Genomic DNA, 16862 nt, shown 5'->3' with positions numbered 1-16862 from the left:
GTATTGGAAGTAGTTACCATTCATTGACTAATATATCTATGCCACATATATTAAGAGTGAGCAGTGAGGTGTGTTGACAAATCTGAGAATACTAACACGTTCTCCTTATACAGGAAACTGTACCTTGTTCAGATCTGTAAATCCCATATTTTCTTACCTTGGAAAGCTCACCAATGAAATAGGTATTGGTTCTCTGTGTTCATATACTTCCAGGGAACAAAAAAATCAGGTTTTCTTAAGTGGTTTCAAGCAAAATGGGTTATCTTACTTGGGCTCTAGATTCCTGATTAAGGTCACTGTGCCATTTCCCCATTTATAGAGGTAACCCTAATATTATTGACGGGATAGGCTAAGATTAGGAAACGAAGACAAACCAAATATAGATACAGTTCCTTTTCAACTTGACCACTTTGTATAGCCTATTTTCAACATTCCTGTCTCTGAAATAACATTAAAATCATTTGTGAACCGAAATCAGAGATTAGAAGTTAAAACCAGTCAAGAAAAATCCAAGAGCATGCATATACTTTGGAGGAAATTGCCAGTGTGTTGAGAGATTCTCTGCAATTAGAATGTCCATATGAGATTTGCCTTTTGAATATGCTTTTATTCACACAATTCCTTAAAATTCAATCCTATTACAGAGGTTACAGTATTCTGATGTAAACAGACATCTCACCAAGTGGGAACAGTTTGCAAAACAAACAAAACAACAACAAAAATAAACCCCAAAACAACCAAACAAACAACACTACAGGTTGAGATCCTTCAACTGTGATTGGTTGAGAGAGCATCAGTGTTGCAGGCCTCAAGAGAAGCTTGAATGCGCTGGCTAGTGGCGAGCATTGACAGATGGACTTGTAGGAACTCAGCAACAGAGCAAGTAACTCCACAGTCACCATGGCCAGTCATGCACTGGCCAAAGTCTTCTTCCTGATGGCTATCAGGGAAGAGGCTTGGGATGCCACGTCTCCAGAACAGTTTGAATCCAGAAAGTCACAGCTTTTCCAACCTAGTTCATTTCCCAAGTGATGACTGATAGGCTTATTAATTCTTATAATGCTTATAATGCCTTAAGCTAAGCTTGTCTCCTGACTATCCAATAAGTTATTTAACCCAATTAAAATATCCTATGCCTACCACAGGGTTGGTTAGTTTCATATGTCTGAGTTCCTCAGAGTCCAAGTTTTGCATGTTCCTGTCCTGACTCTATCCTAGACTCCTTTCTCTCTACCAGAACTCCCACCTCTTATTTCCTGCCTTTTGCTAATAGGTCTTCAGGGTTTTGTTGACAGATAATGCTTCCACATAGCATACAAGAGATTCTCTCTCTACATAGGGACTACTTCCAAAATTCCAATTTTTCTTATAAGGCTTATGGATTCGGGCTGGCTCATTGACATATCAGCTCTACCTTGGGTTACTCTATTATGTCAGAGACTTCGTTAGGCTTAGCTCATATCAGAATTGTCTTATGGTTGGCTTCCATCTCCTAAGCATTAAGTAATTCGTAATCACACAAAATGGTCTCCAAGTTACACCAAACGTTTGTAACATATATGTTGCTATCATATATGTTCATTTTTGAAGATTTAGAAAAATGTGGAGCCTAGTGAACCCATAGCATGACTTTATCTTATCTCCATTTCTTTAGCCTAGAATTTAAGCTTTCTTTACATTCTAGAGGAATAGAAATCAACTTTATAAAATTAGTTTCTAGGAACTGTACTTTATTCATTAGTGTTTGGGATCACTATTTATTTAATGATAAAAATGTCCAAATATTGAACCAAGTGTCATGTAATCCAGCTTTAATTGCAGCTCTTTGGAAAGATAGGCAAGGAGATCTTTGCAGGTTTGAGACCAGCCTGGTCTACATACCAAGGTCTAAGCTTGTCAGGGCTACAGAGTAAGAAGTGTTCTCAAAATAGAACTTTTAAATTTTGAGATAATTCTATGTTACAGGCACAGAACAGACCAGAAACATTCTCAAAACCTTTAGCATTATCCATAATTATATTTTTCATAAATATACAATTACAATGAAGGAGATTACCTCGTTTCCTTTATTTATGTTATATGTGAAAGACCCACAACATGAGGACTCCCCCACATTCTGACTCAGAAGAGGCAACACCCCAAATCACCCACAAGAAACGGTCTTGCTGCAAACTGCAAGAGGATTTTTATTCAAGAGCGCTCTTGGTCCCATGGTCATACACCATGCAGGGGTAGAGGACCATGGCATGCTGAGTAGCTGGGTAAGGGGGTATTTAAAGGAAGAAACCCCAACTCAAGGAAATGGGGAGAGCGTTGTTGGAAAATACCAAAAAATACCAGTTAAGAGTCCCAAGGAAGTGCAAAGTCACAAGAGTCACAAGGAATACCTGGTAATTGTGCAGGTTATCTCTCAAGACAGTTTCTAAGAGCCCCTAACAATAGCACATTTGCATAGCAGTTTCCAGCATTGTCAGGGTGACTTTCTTTGAATGAACACTCTTTGAACCCAGGAAGCAGGTGGGTGGAGGAATGTCACTATCTGTTTTATGATTAGCATACCTTGGAGCAATGAGTCACAGAGGTCACATTCCCAAGCCTGGGCCTAAAGGCCTAGAATTTTGTTTTTACGTTATATTTCACATGCAATCATTGTTATTTGTGCTTGATTTTATAAAAATGTATCACACTTGCAAATTTCCTATTTTAAATTTTTATTGGACATTTTATTTACTTAAATTTCAAATGTTATCTCCCTTCTCGGTTTCCCCTCAAACATTCCCCTATCCTACTCCCTCCCCAGCTTCTATGAGGGTGCTCCCCCACCCACCCAACCACTGCCACATCACCCATCCCTTATGCTGGGGCATTAAGCCTTCAAAGGACCAAGAGCCTCTCCTCCCAGTGATGCCAGATAAGGCCATCCTCTGCTGTGTGTTCATCTGGAGCCATGGGTCGCTCCCCGCTCCCACCCACATATTCTTTGGTTGGTGGTTTAGTCTCTGGGAGCTCTAGGGGCATCCGGTTGGTTGATTTTATTGTTCTTCCTATGGGGTTGCAAACCCCTTCAGCTCTTTCAATCCCTCCCCTAACTACACCCTTTGGGTCCCCATGCTCAATCCAGTGGTTGGCTGAGAGCATCTACATCTGTTTGATCAGGCTCTGGCAGAGCATCTCAGGAGACATACATATCAGGCTCCTGTCAGCAAGCACTTGTTGGCATCTGCAACAGTGTCTGGGTTTGGTGGCTGCGCATAGGATGGATCCCCAGGTGGGGCAGTCTATGGATTGCCTTTCCTACTTGTAAATTTCCTACTTGTTACTACTACCTATACTAATCAGAGCACAAGGACAATCTATATCAGATTTCACGTCATATTTTAGAGTTGTGATGACCAAATCCCTCCTTATGTCCCCCAAATAGGCAAATTCCTACCCTGTCTTTTTTTTTTTTAATTTGTAATATTCATCAGTCCAGGAATGGTAAATATAAGTAATTTATACAATGCTATAGTAATATCCACTAGAAACAGCAAAACTCATGAAGTCAGCACAGCTGTTTGGCACAGTTCTAGCAAAGCTGAGCTGAAAGCTACAACCACTGTCATTCTGTCTTTCATTCTGCACTATGATTCAACTCAGATCTTTTCCTGAGAAAATTATGTTATGAGTCTTTTTTGAAAAGTCCTAAACTTATATCTATCTGGCTCTGATTGGAAGTTTTCCTTATGCCCTGGAGATTGTGATAAGCAAAGATAATGAGGCCATAACTCCAGAAATTTTCTTGGGGTATCTGTCCTTAAATTTGAACAGTAAAATTGATGCATGGTAAATAAAAACAATTGACAAACTCTGACTGGCCAGGAGGATAAGTTTCAGATTCAAGGCCTCTGGAAATGTAGTTTAAAGATAGGGTCTCATACAAGGTACACTCTTGGGGGAATATAATTCAGTAAATAAGATACATTGACAAAAATAAAATTTTTCTACTTTATAGCATAGATGATGAGAAATTTTAGTAAAAGGTGATAAGTGTTAGTATTTGCTGTTCATAAAACAAACTGGTTTGGATATTTTCTGGTGGTCTGGAATGGTTTAGAATTGCAAATACTGCTGGCCTGCAAGCAGGCTGCCTTATAATAAATGGATTTGCTTTAGCAAAGACATTCTTTAGGTTCTTTGAATTGGTTCATTCCCTTGTATTGCTGAATATTAGCCCATAGTGTAGTGTTAGGAAATAAGTATGCTTTAACAATCTACCTTTTGGAAGGCATTTAGGTTGTTTCCATTTATAGTTCCTATGAATGAAGTTTCTAGATGTATTCATATAAGACCTTTGATTGCTTATATGAGTGTCCTTTTCTCTGGAGTTCACTAAGTGAATAATATAGTGACCACATACATGCTTTTGTAAGGGACCATCATCATACTCTTTTGCAGAGTAGATCTACTGTTTCACAATTCTACCAGCAATGTTTGTGTTTGCCTGCTGCCACAGGGCAGAAAAGGACCTTGCAACAACATCCATTTGTCCATTTGATTCAGGAAGAGGCTCAGCTTCCCATTGGGACACATTGACAAGGCTTGGTTGAGCTCTGAATTTAATCAGTCACTAGTCTTACCATGCCTCCATAAATCATATTCCTGCCTCCCTGTCCCAGAATTTTAGGACAGAAACTTGGATTCTTCCAGCTGTTGCAGAGAAAACTGCTTCACCCATGGTAGTTTGCAGTGGGATTAGAGTATGATTCCTGCTTCTACAAGAGAGTATGATGGCACAGAGGAAAGTAGTACTTGGTAGAAGACCAATCCCTCATTGGCCTCTCTAGACTTTTCTGAAATGGTACAAATAGGCTGACTTGGGACACGCACTTGTAGTCTTTTTGTAGTGTTTTATCAGGCACAGCATGCTTTTAAAGGTGGAAGCATGACACATTCAGCTGAGGGATCACCATCAATTTGGTACCATCTCTGTTTTTTTTCATATATAAATGATGTCTTTATTATCTCTTTTGATGTTCTGCATACCATATTTGTCCTCAAATACAACTCTGGTAAAAATTTCTTGGAAAGGGATTGAGGGCATTAGTAGAGAAGGAAATGGCTCTGATGTCTACTAGGAACAAACTGCTCTGGCTCTGGCCATTCAAGCGGTCAACCCAGGCATATCAGGACAAGGGGTTCTGGATGTGAAGGCTGACTGCCTTAACTGTTCTCTGGGAAATCTTAGCCAACTCCTGATGATTAAGTTGTACCAGGAAATATTTGAAGCAGGAAATGTTTGTGAGAACCCTAAAGTTTTAGTAATTAAGAGATTTGAAGACCTCAAGGAAAAGGAACTCTGGACCTGGGTCAGTAAAGGGAATGAATGTTCATAGATAATGCAGGAGACAAGATAGAGGAACAAATAGCTGGGTCTGTTAGATAAGTGGGTGATGGAGAGAACCCCCATCCATAAGGGGAGAGCGCTAATAAGAGAAAGTTTGATTCAGAAACACTATTGGAGAAAATTAGAAGATATATGTACAATAAACAAGATAAGAGGATGGGTAAAAGAGATTGGATCCTTTGAGGGGGATGTTGCATTAGTGAAATGACCTTCCTAGAAAGATTGTAACATACTGATTTGACCCCTTGGAATTGCCTGCCTAAGGAAATTAGGGTTCAAGTTCTAAGAGATAGAATTCAAGCTTGTGAAGGAGCCCTGGGGAAAGTTGCAAGACGAATTAATACTGCATATGGAAAAGAGTTTGAAAAGCTTTGTACAAATAGATAATTTGGATGAGCTTAGTAAAGAGATTTTGCACATTTAGATAAATTAAAAATATTAACATTATCCTAAACTGTTTAGCACCTTTCTGTTCTCATGCAAGTTTATGCCGGGACAGCCTGTGATTTGGAGGTTTTTCTGAGAGTTGAAAGTTAATGTATAACTAGTTTTAGCAGACCCTGAAGTGTGACTATGTGTGAGCATTGTGCTTTCTGTTTACATAGTTACAAGGGGTTTTTCACGAAAAATAATTGGCTTGAGGAAAATAATGAAAAGTCTTTTGATTACATATTATTGTATAAAAAGGAAGTGTGTAACCAATACAAGACTGAGGTGAACTCAGGGGAGTGGGGGGACTGGCCAGTGATGAACCTGGGGCTGGGGAGTGGGGGGACTCTGGCTACCTTGGGGAGAGGGGGATCTCTGGCTATCTCTGAGCCCAGCTTGAGAACAGCAATGAGGCACATGCATTTTTTCCTCAGAGTCTCTGATTTCTCACTGATCTGATCCTCCCATTCTCAAGAACCCCAAAATGACTGAAGCTGGTCCTTGGCAGTGTTTTCCTCCAGTTTTGTGAATACTATTTAGAAAAGTTTTGTTTTGCCATTGACACACCAACTCACTGGTACTTTGGGTAAAGAAACAGGGAAATCTTGGAAAAATGTTTGAATCCCTTTACAGGTTCAGTAGAGCTCTGCCTAGTGTCAAGGATGGGTAAGGAAAAAAACCCAAGGAACTCATTTCATTAATTTTTTTATTGCTATGATAAAGCATCATTATCATGACAACTTAGAGAAGAATGGGTTTTTTTGGACCTTGCTATTTCACAAGAATAGGGGTCTATCAAAATCATGGCAACAGGAAAGCAGGCATGACACTGGAGAGTAATTTGAGGATTCACATAACAGTTTATGAACAGGAAGCAAAAACTTCAGTGGGGATGGCAAGAGGCTTTTGATGCCTCAAATTCCCCCCACAAAGTGAAAAATCTGTGTGGTTCTGCTTTCAACCTGGCAGCTGCTCAGACAGATGAAATTAGAGGGCGCTACATCCTCAGTGTCACCTGGGTGGAGGGGTGGGGTGGGGTGGAACGCAGCCTAAAATGAGGGCCCCAGCCCAGTTGAGAAACAGCCCAGACTGAAGTGGAGGAGGCAGAGGTTCCCAGACTCCCTGACTGGAGGGCAATGAGCTCTGGGCTTGGGAGAGGTGGAACTCTGGCTTAGCTCAGGGGTTAGTGTCTGTGTATCTGTACCCCGAAGGCAGAGGAGCTTTCTCCAGGAGACTTAGGGTGCATATGAAGAAGGTTTACGCCCATAGCCGTTTTTAAGAGAGACAGTCCTTGTTTGTCCAAACTGTTTATTCATTGTTCATTGTGGAAAGAGGGTACATAGGACTTACTCAGGGTGGACCAGAGATTAAATATCTTTTTCAAGAGGGGATGTCTGGGAAGATAAGCTTACTGGCTAACCCTCAAGCCCAGTCCATCTGGGCTTCATTAGCATGGAGAACTTTGTGCTCTGGGCGTGATTAGCTGTACTGAACTTCATGTGGGGTGTCATGGTCACATGTTCCAGAGAAAGAACTGAGCTGGGAGTAGATGAAACACCTATCTTTCTCAGATATGAGAATATACTGGGCTTTCTGAATCTGCTAAATGTTTCCAGTTTTTGCCTAATGACATGGTTCCACTTGCCCCACACATCTCCTCCCGCAAGGCCACATGTATGCAGTATCTGCAGTTGACAAAAGATGATGTTAAACACCGGTAATTGTATTTACAGTCATTTATTACCAAGTGGGTAGTGGGAATCAAAACTGGGTCTTCTATGAGAACAGCCAGTGGTTGTAATTACTGAGTCATTTTTTCCACACTAAACTTTATGATTTAAAAAGCAAACATGTGTTACTAAATTCTTTGATCCTATGTTTCACTCTTAAGTTTTTTTAAATTTAATTTAGTTCTCTGATGATTTTGTAGATACATATAATGTATTCGAGTTATTCTCATCTATACCCTATATTACATCTCTCCTATCTCTATTTATACCTTTCTCTTCCTTGCTCAAATTGTTGACTTTTGCTTTTGTTATACGACCCATTTGGTTTAATCTGAGCCATGTGTAAGACCTATAAAAATATTCCTTGGGTCACGAGTGATTAGGCAACTGTGATTAAAAACAAATTAATGGAGGAAAAGATGATGAAGTGAAGGCAGTGAGAATCAAAGGTATGCCTTCTTTCTTCTCCTTGTTTCTCTATTTGTTTTCTCTCCTTTCTCCAGATTCTAGAGAAAACAAAACAAACTTCACAAGTAAATGTATATAAATGTGTGTCTGTCTATATGATTTTTAGAGATGTGCATATATGATGCCTCTGTGTGTGTGTGTGTGTGTGTGTGTTTATTTTTTGTGGACAGTGTGAGTATGAATTCAGCCATGACACACAGTTGGAGATCAGAGGACAACTTAAGGTGTTAGCTTTCATGTTTCACCCTATTTGTGGCAAGTTATTTGGATTTTGGCCACTGTTCTCACAGTATACCCAGCCTGCAAACTTAGGGATTCTCTTGTCTACACTTCACATCTTCCCAAATGTGATGACACAAGAGTGCTACCTGCTTTATGTGGAACATTACAACTTGGGTTCTCACACTTGCATGGCAAGAACTTTACCTTTAAGCCTTGAGCCATAAATTTTGTTCCAGTTATATATTAGAGATGTGTGTTCTGCTTCCTTTTTCATTCCATTAAAATTTTATTTCTAATTTTCCTTTTGGTACTTTTTACCAAAGGCATAAATACAACTAATTGCACTAATAGTTTTTAAGTATTTTGAGATTTACAAGAGGTTATTTTATTTTGATCATGTGTCTCTTAACGATGAGACTGTGTTCCGAGAAATGAGTCATCGGTGATTTCATTTTTATATGAACATCATACAGGATACTTACAAAATCAAAGATTGATATGACATCATTATGATATGCAATTTATGAAACCATAGTAATAGATATAGTCTGACATTGAATTAGATACACTCATGCTTCAGAGACCATTTAGTGATTATATAGGAAAACTATCTCAGGCAAATAGTCACATATGCAGTTTTGACAATTTAGAGAGAGAATATGAAGCAAAATCAAGAAATATAAAAACATGAGGCAAACCACATATATGTTTCTAAGAATACCTCCAGATTGCTATCAGAAAGGATCCATATAAGTCACTCAGCAGATTGGCACAGTAACATACAGCAACTGTTGTCACATAGAGAAAATCAATTGGAAACTTACCTTTTCTGTACCAGATCTGACTTTACACTTAGAAGTTTGCTATTGAATAAGATCACCCTTTCTAGTTCTTTGTGAACTCAGGCTGGCTCGGTCACTTCAGCTGCTCTGGCTCAAAATTCCATTCCAAGCTGATTGATTCAAGTTGGCTTCTCTAGGCTTCTGACTAAATTGCTGCCCTTTGAAAAACTGCCTCTGAATTCCACAAACTGAACTGCACTGACTGCATTGCCTCAACTCACTGCACTCACTGAACTGTTTTCTCTTTCCCGCACTATGCACTGGTTTTGTTTGTTTGTTTGTTTTGTCTCTTCTCTGTTCTGTTTTATGAGGGTCCTATCTCTGAGTCAGACTAATTAGGTCAAACATTTTCTCTCATTCATCATTTTGTCTGCCCCTCAGTTAGACATCACTTTCAAACATAGCTTCTTCCTTCTACTAGCTAATTTTCTCTTCATTGTTTTGGATTGAAAGTGTGTACTAAGGACGCGCGCGCGCGCGTGTGTGTATGTGTGTGTGTGTGTGTGTGTGTGTGTGTGTGTGTGTGTATTCCAGTCAGAGGGATTAAAGGTATGTCAGTTCAGCCAGATAATACAGACCTAAAAGGTCACTGGATGTGATTCCTTGCCAGAATAGCCTTGCTGCTGGATTAAAATTCCTACTGGTTTCTGATGGGAAACCGGGAAAGGGGATAACATTTGAAAACATAAATAAATAAAATATTCATTAAAAGAGAAAAAAATATTAAAAAAATAAAATGAAATTTAGAATCACCATGGGTGAAAAATATTTCTAATCATATCTGTTGAAGACCTGTTTAAAAGGCTGACAATGGCCAGTAGCTAAGAACTTAGACTTGGAATTGTTTTTCATAGACCAGAAAGTGTAACCCACTGTGTCTCAATTGGCTGTATAAGCAATGTAGTCTATGGTGCTGAAAGAACCTAGTGGGGAAACCCCCACTAAATTCCAGATTCAGTGTGCACCCAAGGAATCAGGAGAGACCGTCTTGATGCAAACACATGAGGTAGTTTAATGACAGAGCTCCAGGCCAACAAGTATCTCACACAGGAGACAACGGTGCCAAAGATTACCACTTGGAATTCTAAATTTTAGATACCTGCCAGACAAGGAACACCTCTATGACTAAACACAAAGAACTCATGGGATTGAGGTACAATTGACTTATGCTGTCTCATTGTATGTGGTCCCCAGTGACCATTCTTGGCAAGATCTCAGAAGTAATTCCCTATTAAGTAACCCACAGCTGCCATGCTGTTTAAATGCCCAGAGAAGGAAGCAGAAACCAGGGCACAAACATCTCCCTAATGAAAATGAGACAAGATATTAACATCTAAAATTATAACCATTCCAAACTTGCATGCCCAGATGTCAGCATCAAAACATAACCAATAATATCTAGGAGGACAACGTCGCTACGAGAGCCTAGCAATCCTATTGCAGGGAGCCCTGAGAAATTCAGTACAAGTTAAACACAAGACAAGAACTTAAAGATAACTATTATTAACCTGCTCAAAGACTTTAAAGAGGGTATGGCCAAATCAACTAGAGAAATCAGTGATAACCTAAACAAATAGTAGAATTAAACAAAAACAATAACAAAATGGTTTCATATAAAAATGAAACTAGAATCACAAAAAAATCCCAAACTGTGGTAAACATGAAAATGAAAATTTTAGAAAATTAAACAGGAACACAATAAAATATTTTCAACAAAATTGTAGAATAAATTTTCTTAACCTAAAGAAGGAGGTACCTATCAAGATACAAGGAGAATACCAAACACCAAATAGACTAGCCCAGAAAATAAATTCCCACATCACATAATAAATCTAAAGGCTAAATTTACAAAACAAAGAAATAATATGAAAATCTACAAAGGAGGAAGACCAAAAACCATAAAAACAGAGCTATTAGAATAATATCTGATTTTTCAGCTGAGTCTCCAAAAGCCAGAGAGGTCCAAATGGATATTCTGAAAAATCTGAGACCACAGATAATATGCTAGAAAACTCTACCTAGCAACATTTTCAATAATTTGGGGCAGAGAAAGAATGACAATCCATGGTAAAACCAAATTTAAGCAGTGTTTATCTATAAATCCAACTCTACCATTGGTACTTGAAGAAAAACTTCAACCTCAATAAAACTAAACACAATAAAACAATTAAACAAACAGCAACAACAACAACGAAACACCACCACCACCACAACAAAATAGTGGGAATCAATAAGCATTGCTCTTGATAACTGTCAACCTCAATGGTCTCAATTCACTAATAAAAAGATACAGACTGTCACACTAGATTCAAAAATAGGGGCCATTCTTTCATTGTATCCAAGAAATACACATGAACATCAAGGATAGACACCACCTCAGGATAAAATGATAGAAAAGATATTCCAAGCAAATAAACACAAAAAGCATGCCAGTGTAGTCAGTTTACTGTCTGACAGAACTAAATTCAAGAGCTAGGAAAGATCACTTCCGGCTCATCGAAGGGGAAATCCAACAATAGTGAATTCCAATTTTTAAAATCTATGCCACAAACAAAAGGGCTCATAAGTTTATTTTTAAAAACACAATTACAGCTTCTATCACCTATTGCTGTTCACACAGTTATAGTGACTTTAATTTCTGACTCTCATAAATAGGCAGGTCATCCAGAAAATCTTAACAGAGAAATGCTGCAGTTCAATAGTGTCATAAGTCTAACGAAGCTAACGGATATCTACAGATCATTTCATACACAAAAGAACATATCTTCTTCTCAACACCTCATAGGACTTTCTCCAAAATTAATGACATACTTTGTAAATAAATGAAGTTTCAACAGATCCAAGAAAATTGAAATAACTAACTGACCACCATGGATTAAAGTTGGATATCAACAACAGAAACAACAAAAAGCTTACAAATTAATTCTAACTGAACAAACAAATCAAGAAAGAAGTTTTAAAAGAAATTAAAAGGCTTTATAATTGAATGAAAATAAAAACAACATACACAGACTTTTGAATATGAAAAGAGCTATTCTAGGAGGCAAGTTCATAGCACTAAGTCCTCAAGCATATAAAAATAATTAAAAAGATCTCATACTCCTCACTTAACAGCATTCTAGAAAACTCCAAAATAAAAAGAAGAAATAAAGTCCAAAAGGGTAGACTGCAAAAATAATACCTCAGGGCTGAAATTAATAAAGTATAAACAGACAAACAAAAACAAGAGAAAAAATCCATGATACCAAGTATTAGGACTTTGAGAAACCAACTGATAAACCCTTAGCCAAATTATTTAAAATGTAGAGAGAGAAGATCAGCCTAATAAAATGTAGAGAAAAACAGGGATGGAGTATACTAACCCAGACACTGAGGAAATCAAGAGAATAAGGACATACTTAAAGACCTATATTCAACCAAACTGGAAAATCTAAAGTAAATATATCATTTTCTTGATATTTATACAACCTATCAAAGTTAAATTAAGATTAAATAACAATTCAAACATCCTATACTCAATCCTCAAATGAAACTATAAAACAGAAATAGAATGAATATTTCTAATTCAGTTTTATGAGGCTACAGTTATTGGATACATAAACCACAAATTATTCAACAAATACAGAGATTGCTCTACAGTTTCTCTCATGAACATAGAAGAACAAATTTTTATAAAATATTTGCAAACCAAAAACAAGAATACTTCAAGGAGATCATCCATCATGACCAAACAGGCTTCATCATTCTGATGCAGGGATGGGTTCAACATATGTAATTTGATGATTGTAATTGTTTTTGTCAGAGCTCTATTGCTATGAAGAGACAGTGTACCAATGACAGCGAAGGGAAGCATTTAATTGGGTTTGCTTACAGGTCCAGAGGGTAACATGGCAGCCTGCAGACAGACATGGTACTCAAGAGTTCTACATCCTTATTGGCAAGAGTCAGGAAGAGACACAGGGCCTGGATTGAATTTCTGAAACTCTAGAGCCACCTCCCAGTGATATTCACTCTCCAACAAGGCCATATCTATTCTAACAAAGCCACACCTCCTAATTCTTCCCAAGTGTGTCACACACTGATGACCATTTATTTAAATTATGAGACTATAGGATCCATTTCTATTCAAATAACCGCATTCCTAGCCTCCAAAAGCATAAATGCCTGCTCCTTGCCGGCAGGTCCAGGCAAGAGGAGAGAGATCTGGTCCCACCAGAGTCTCTCCAGGGCTGAGCGGTATAGTGAGTGTAGACAGCACTGAGCTCAAGCCAGGAGTCTTGCCGAAACAGGAACTCAAATGTATGGCATCAGCCTCTTGCTTATATAAGTTGGGAACATAGGGAGGGGGATTTTGAGTGAAGTACGATGACATAGGAGGAGGAGAAGGGTGATGGAGGATATGGAATGACTGACAGGGCCAATGGTAAAGCTCTACATCAGCAATGGCAGGGCAAAGGCAGGACCAAACAGGCATTGCTGAGTCACTCAGATATGGAGTCAGGTCTCAAAACTCAAGTCAGTCTTAGGCTCTCCCTCAAGGCCGCAGAAACTCGATCCAGGCGCAGGTATGTGCTCAAGTCCAACATAGGGCCCAACACATATAGACATAACATGAGGCAAAAATCCCTTCAAACCAACTTCAAAAATCCCCATAAGTGTCTCAACACTGTTTTTGAAGTCCAAAATTCAAATTCTCTTTTGGCATTCAAGGCAATCTCTTACCTGTAAGCCCTTCTGTAAAAACAGAAATTAAAAGGCAGATCATGTACTTCCAATATACAATGGCACAGGACATACATTAGTATTACAAAAGGGAGGGAAGAAAAACATAGTGAGGAAATAATAGACAAAAGCAAGACCTAAAACCAGCATGATTAACTCCAATCTTTGCATATTCATGTCTAACATCAAAGGGCTCTTCAAATCTCTAACTTCTTTCAGTTTCATTCACTGCAACACACTTCTCTTTCTAGACTGTCTAGGCTGGGCTCCAGAAATCATCCTACAAACCACTCAGACACCGATCTCAGTCTTACAGGGATAGTTTATTGAACACATATCCTCCTGGACTGATGGATCAGGGATACAGGTTGGACTGGAGAGCTGAGCCTGTAACCCTGACAGTTTCCCAGAAGCAGCTTCTAAAGGCAAAAAAACTACTAATAGTAACCATAAAAGCTTGCACACAAGTGCAGGATGTGCTGCCAGGCAGATGCGGTAGTTGGGCCAAAGCTTATTGTAGCTAACTATACAAAGGAGTTCTACTGACCTTTATTGTGATTGGCTCTAAAGGAGTGCAAGGGTCTGGGAAATTTCCAAGAACACCGAAGCATAGAACTTAACAGGATATGGTTAACAATTAACTTGGACATGAAAAAGGTCCTGTGTAACAATGTAACATGACTGGGTATAGGTATTTCGTACAGGCATATGAAATGACTACAGTAATGTCAGAAAGGCAGGGGTACCTAAGTTTTAACACCCCAACACCTGATCAGCAGATTTCCTCGCCAAGTGTCCCATACTCTGCTATCTCCAACATCTTTGGCTCTCAAACAGCATCCAGGCTTCATCTTCACAACTTCAAGCAAAGGCTTGTATGGGTCTCTGTGTAAGGACACTCCTGATGTGTGAGTGATATCACCAGCTTTCCTTAGCCATAGAGGTAGATTCTATAACCCATTTCTTCTATCCTTGAGTCTAAATTCAGAACCTTTCAATCAAAGCTCCCAAGTTCATGTGGCTTTCTGGGATTGATCCATGACCTACTTATTCAAATACATTTTTACTAGCTTTAATTTCTTGATTATTTCCTTTAGTACCTGACCTTGGCTGTCATACAGCTCTACCTATAGACCAGACTTGCCTTAAACTAGGAGATGCTCCACCCTCTGCTTTCCAAGTGCTAGGGTTAAAGGTGTGCACCATCATACCTGGCCCTAAACTTTTCTTTACTTCCTCTTCAAAAGTTGGAAGCTTAGCTGGGTGGGTTCTTATCCTGAGGTCACCACTTCCTTTATTCCATTTAGTGTCAAGTTTTTCTTTAAATGTTTTATATTCTTGTGCACTGGACTTGACTCCTCCATTAAGAATCCTGGTGCTTTTTTTTTTTCTCTCCACAAATTGAACATTTTGTATTTTTTCTTGTTTAATGTGCTTCTTTACATTATCAGTTTACATAAGCATGACCAACAATTACAAATAACACAGTAAATACCAGGCTATCTGGAACTCTTCTCTGACAAACGCTTCATGATTCGCCTAAGGCAGATTTCCTTAAAAGATCAGAAAAAAACAGTCACATTCTTTGCAAGAGTGTCACTAAAAGTGGTCTCCATGTCATCTACTAATACTGTTCTCTGAAATCCAGGCCTCAACATTGATCAGCAACATAAATGAAGAGAAACTGAAAGTATTTCTACTAAAATTAGGAATAAGACAAAGTTGTCCTCTTCATACATGTTCAATACATCACTTGGCATCTTAGCTAGAGCAAGAAGACAACTGAAATGACCAATGGGAATACAAATAGGAAAAGAAGAAAACAAAGTAGTTTTATATGCAGATGATACTATTGCATACTTAAATGATCTTAAATATATCACTGCGAAACTCCCAGAGCTGATAAACACTCCTATCAAACACAAAGTTAGAAAACAAAAATCAGTAGCCTTCCAAATTAAAAATGGCAATTGGACTACAAAGAAATCAGGGAAGTAGTACCTTTCACCTAAGTCTCAAAAATAAATGAATAAAATGTCTTAGAATAACTTTAACAAGGCAAGTAAAAGACTCGTATAGTAAAGCATGAATAATAGAAATTAAGAAAGAAATGATATCTTTATGATATGATATCTATTAAGATGGAATGATGAAATGTTATCCCATGCTAAAGAATTGGTAGGGATACGATAGTAAAATTTGACTTCCTACCAAAAGCAGTCTATAGATTTAATGCAATCTCCATCAAGCCTCTAACATACTTCTTCATAAAAATTGAAAGGACAAGTTCAACATTATGTGGAAACACATACATAAACAAAGAGAAGAGGGAATAAAATACCCATGGGAGGAGATACAGACACAGAGTGGGTGCCTAGACACTATTGTGGATGCCAAGAAGTGCTTGTTGACCGGAGCCTGATGTTGTCTCCCGAGAGGCTCTGCCAGTGCCTGAAAAATACAGAGGTGGATGCTCTCAGCCAACCATGGTACTGAGCACAAAGACCCCATGGAGGAGCTAGAGAAAGGAATGAAGGAGGTGAAGGAGCTTGCAACCCCATAAAAGAAACAACAACATGAACTAAACAGTACCCACAGAGCTCCCAGGGACAAAACCACCAACCAAAGAATACACATGGGGGGACCCATGGCTCCAGCTGTATGTGTTGCAGAGGATGGCCTTGTTGGACATCAATGGGAGGAGATGCTCTTGGTCTGGAGAAGGCTCAATGCCCGAGTGTAGGAGAATGCCAGGACAGATTGGGAGACTGGCATAGGGGGTTTTCAGAGGGGAAACCAGGAAAGGGGATAACATTTGAAATGTAAATAAAGAAAATATCTAATAAAAAATACAAATACAAAAAGGCCAAATAAGCCTGGAAAAAGAAAATAATCCAGAATAATAAAGGACCCTGGAGATTTAGTAATGGGTAGAAATCTAAACAGAGAACTCTCAACTGAGGAATATTGAATGGCCGAGAAGCACATAAAGAAAGCCATATCCGGGGATCCATCCCATAATCAGCTTCTAAACGCTGACACCATTGCATACACTAGCAAGAT

Source organism: Mus caroli, chromosome 14, assembly GCF_900094665.2.
Source record: "Mus caroli chromosome 14, CAROLI_EIJ_v1.1, whole genome shotgun sequence".
Classification (NCBI taxonomy): Eukaryota; Metazoa; Chordata; class Mammalia; order Rodentia; family Muridae; genus Mus; species Mus caroli.
This window is presented reverse-complemented; position numbering follows the sequence as displayed.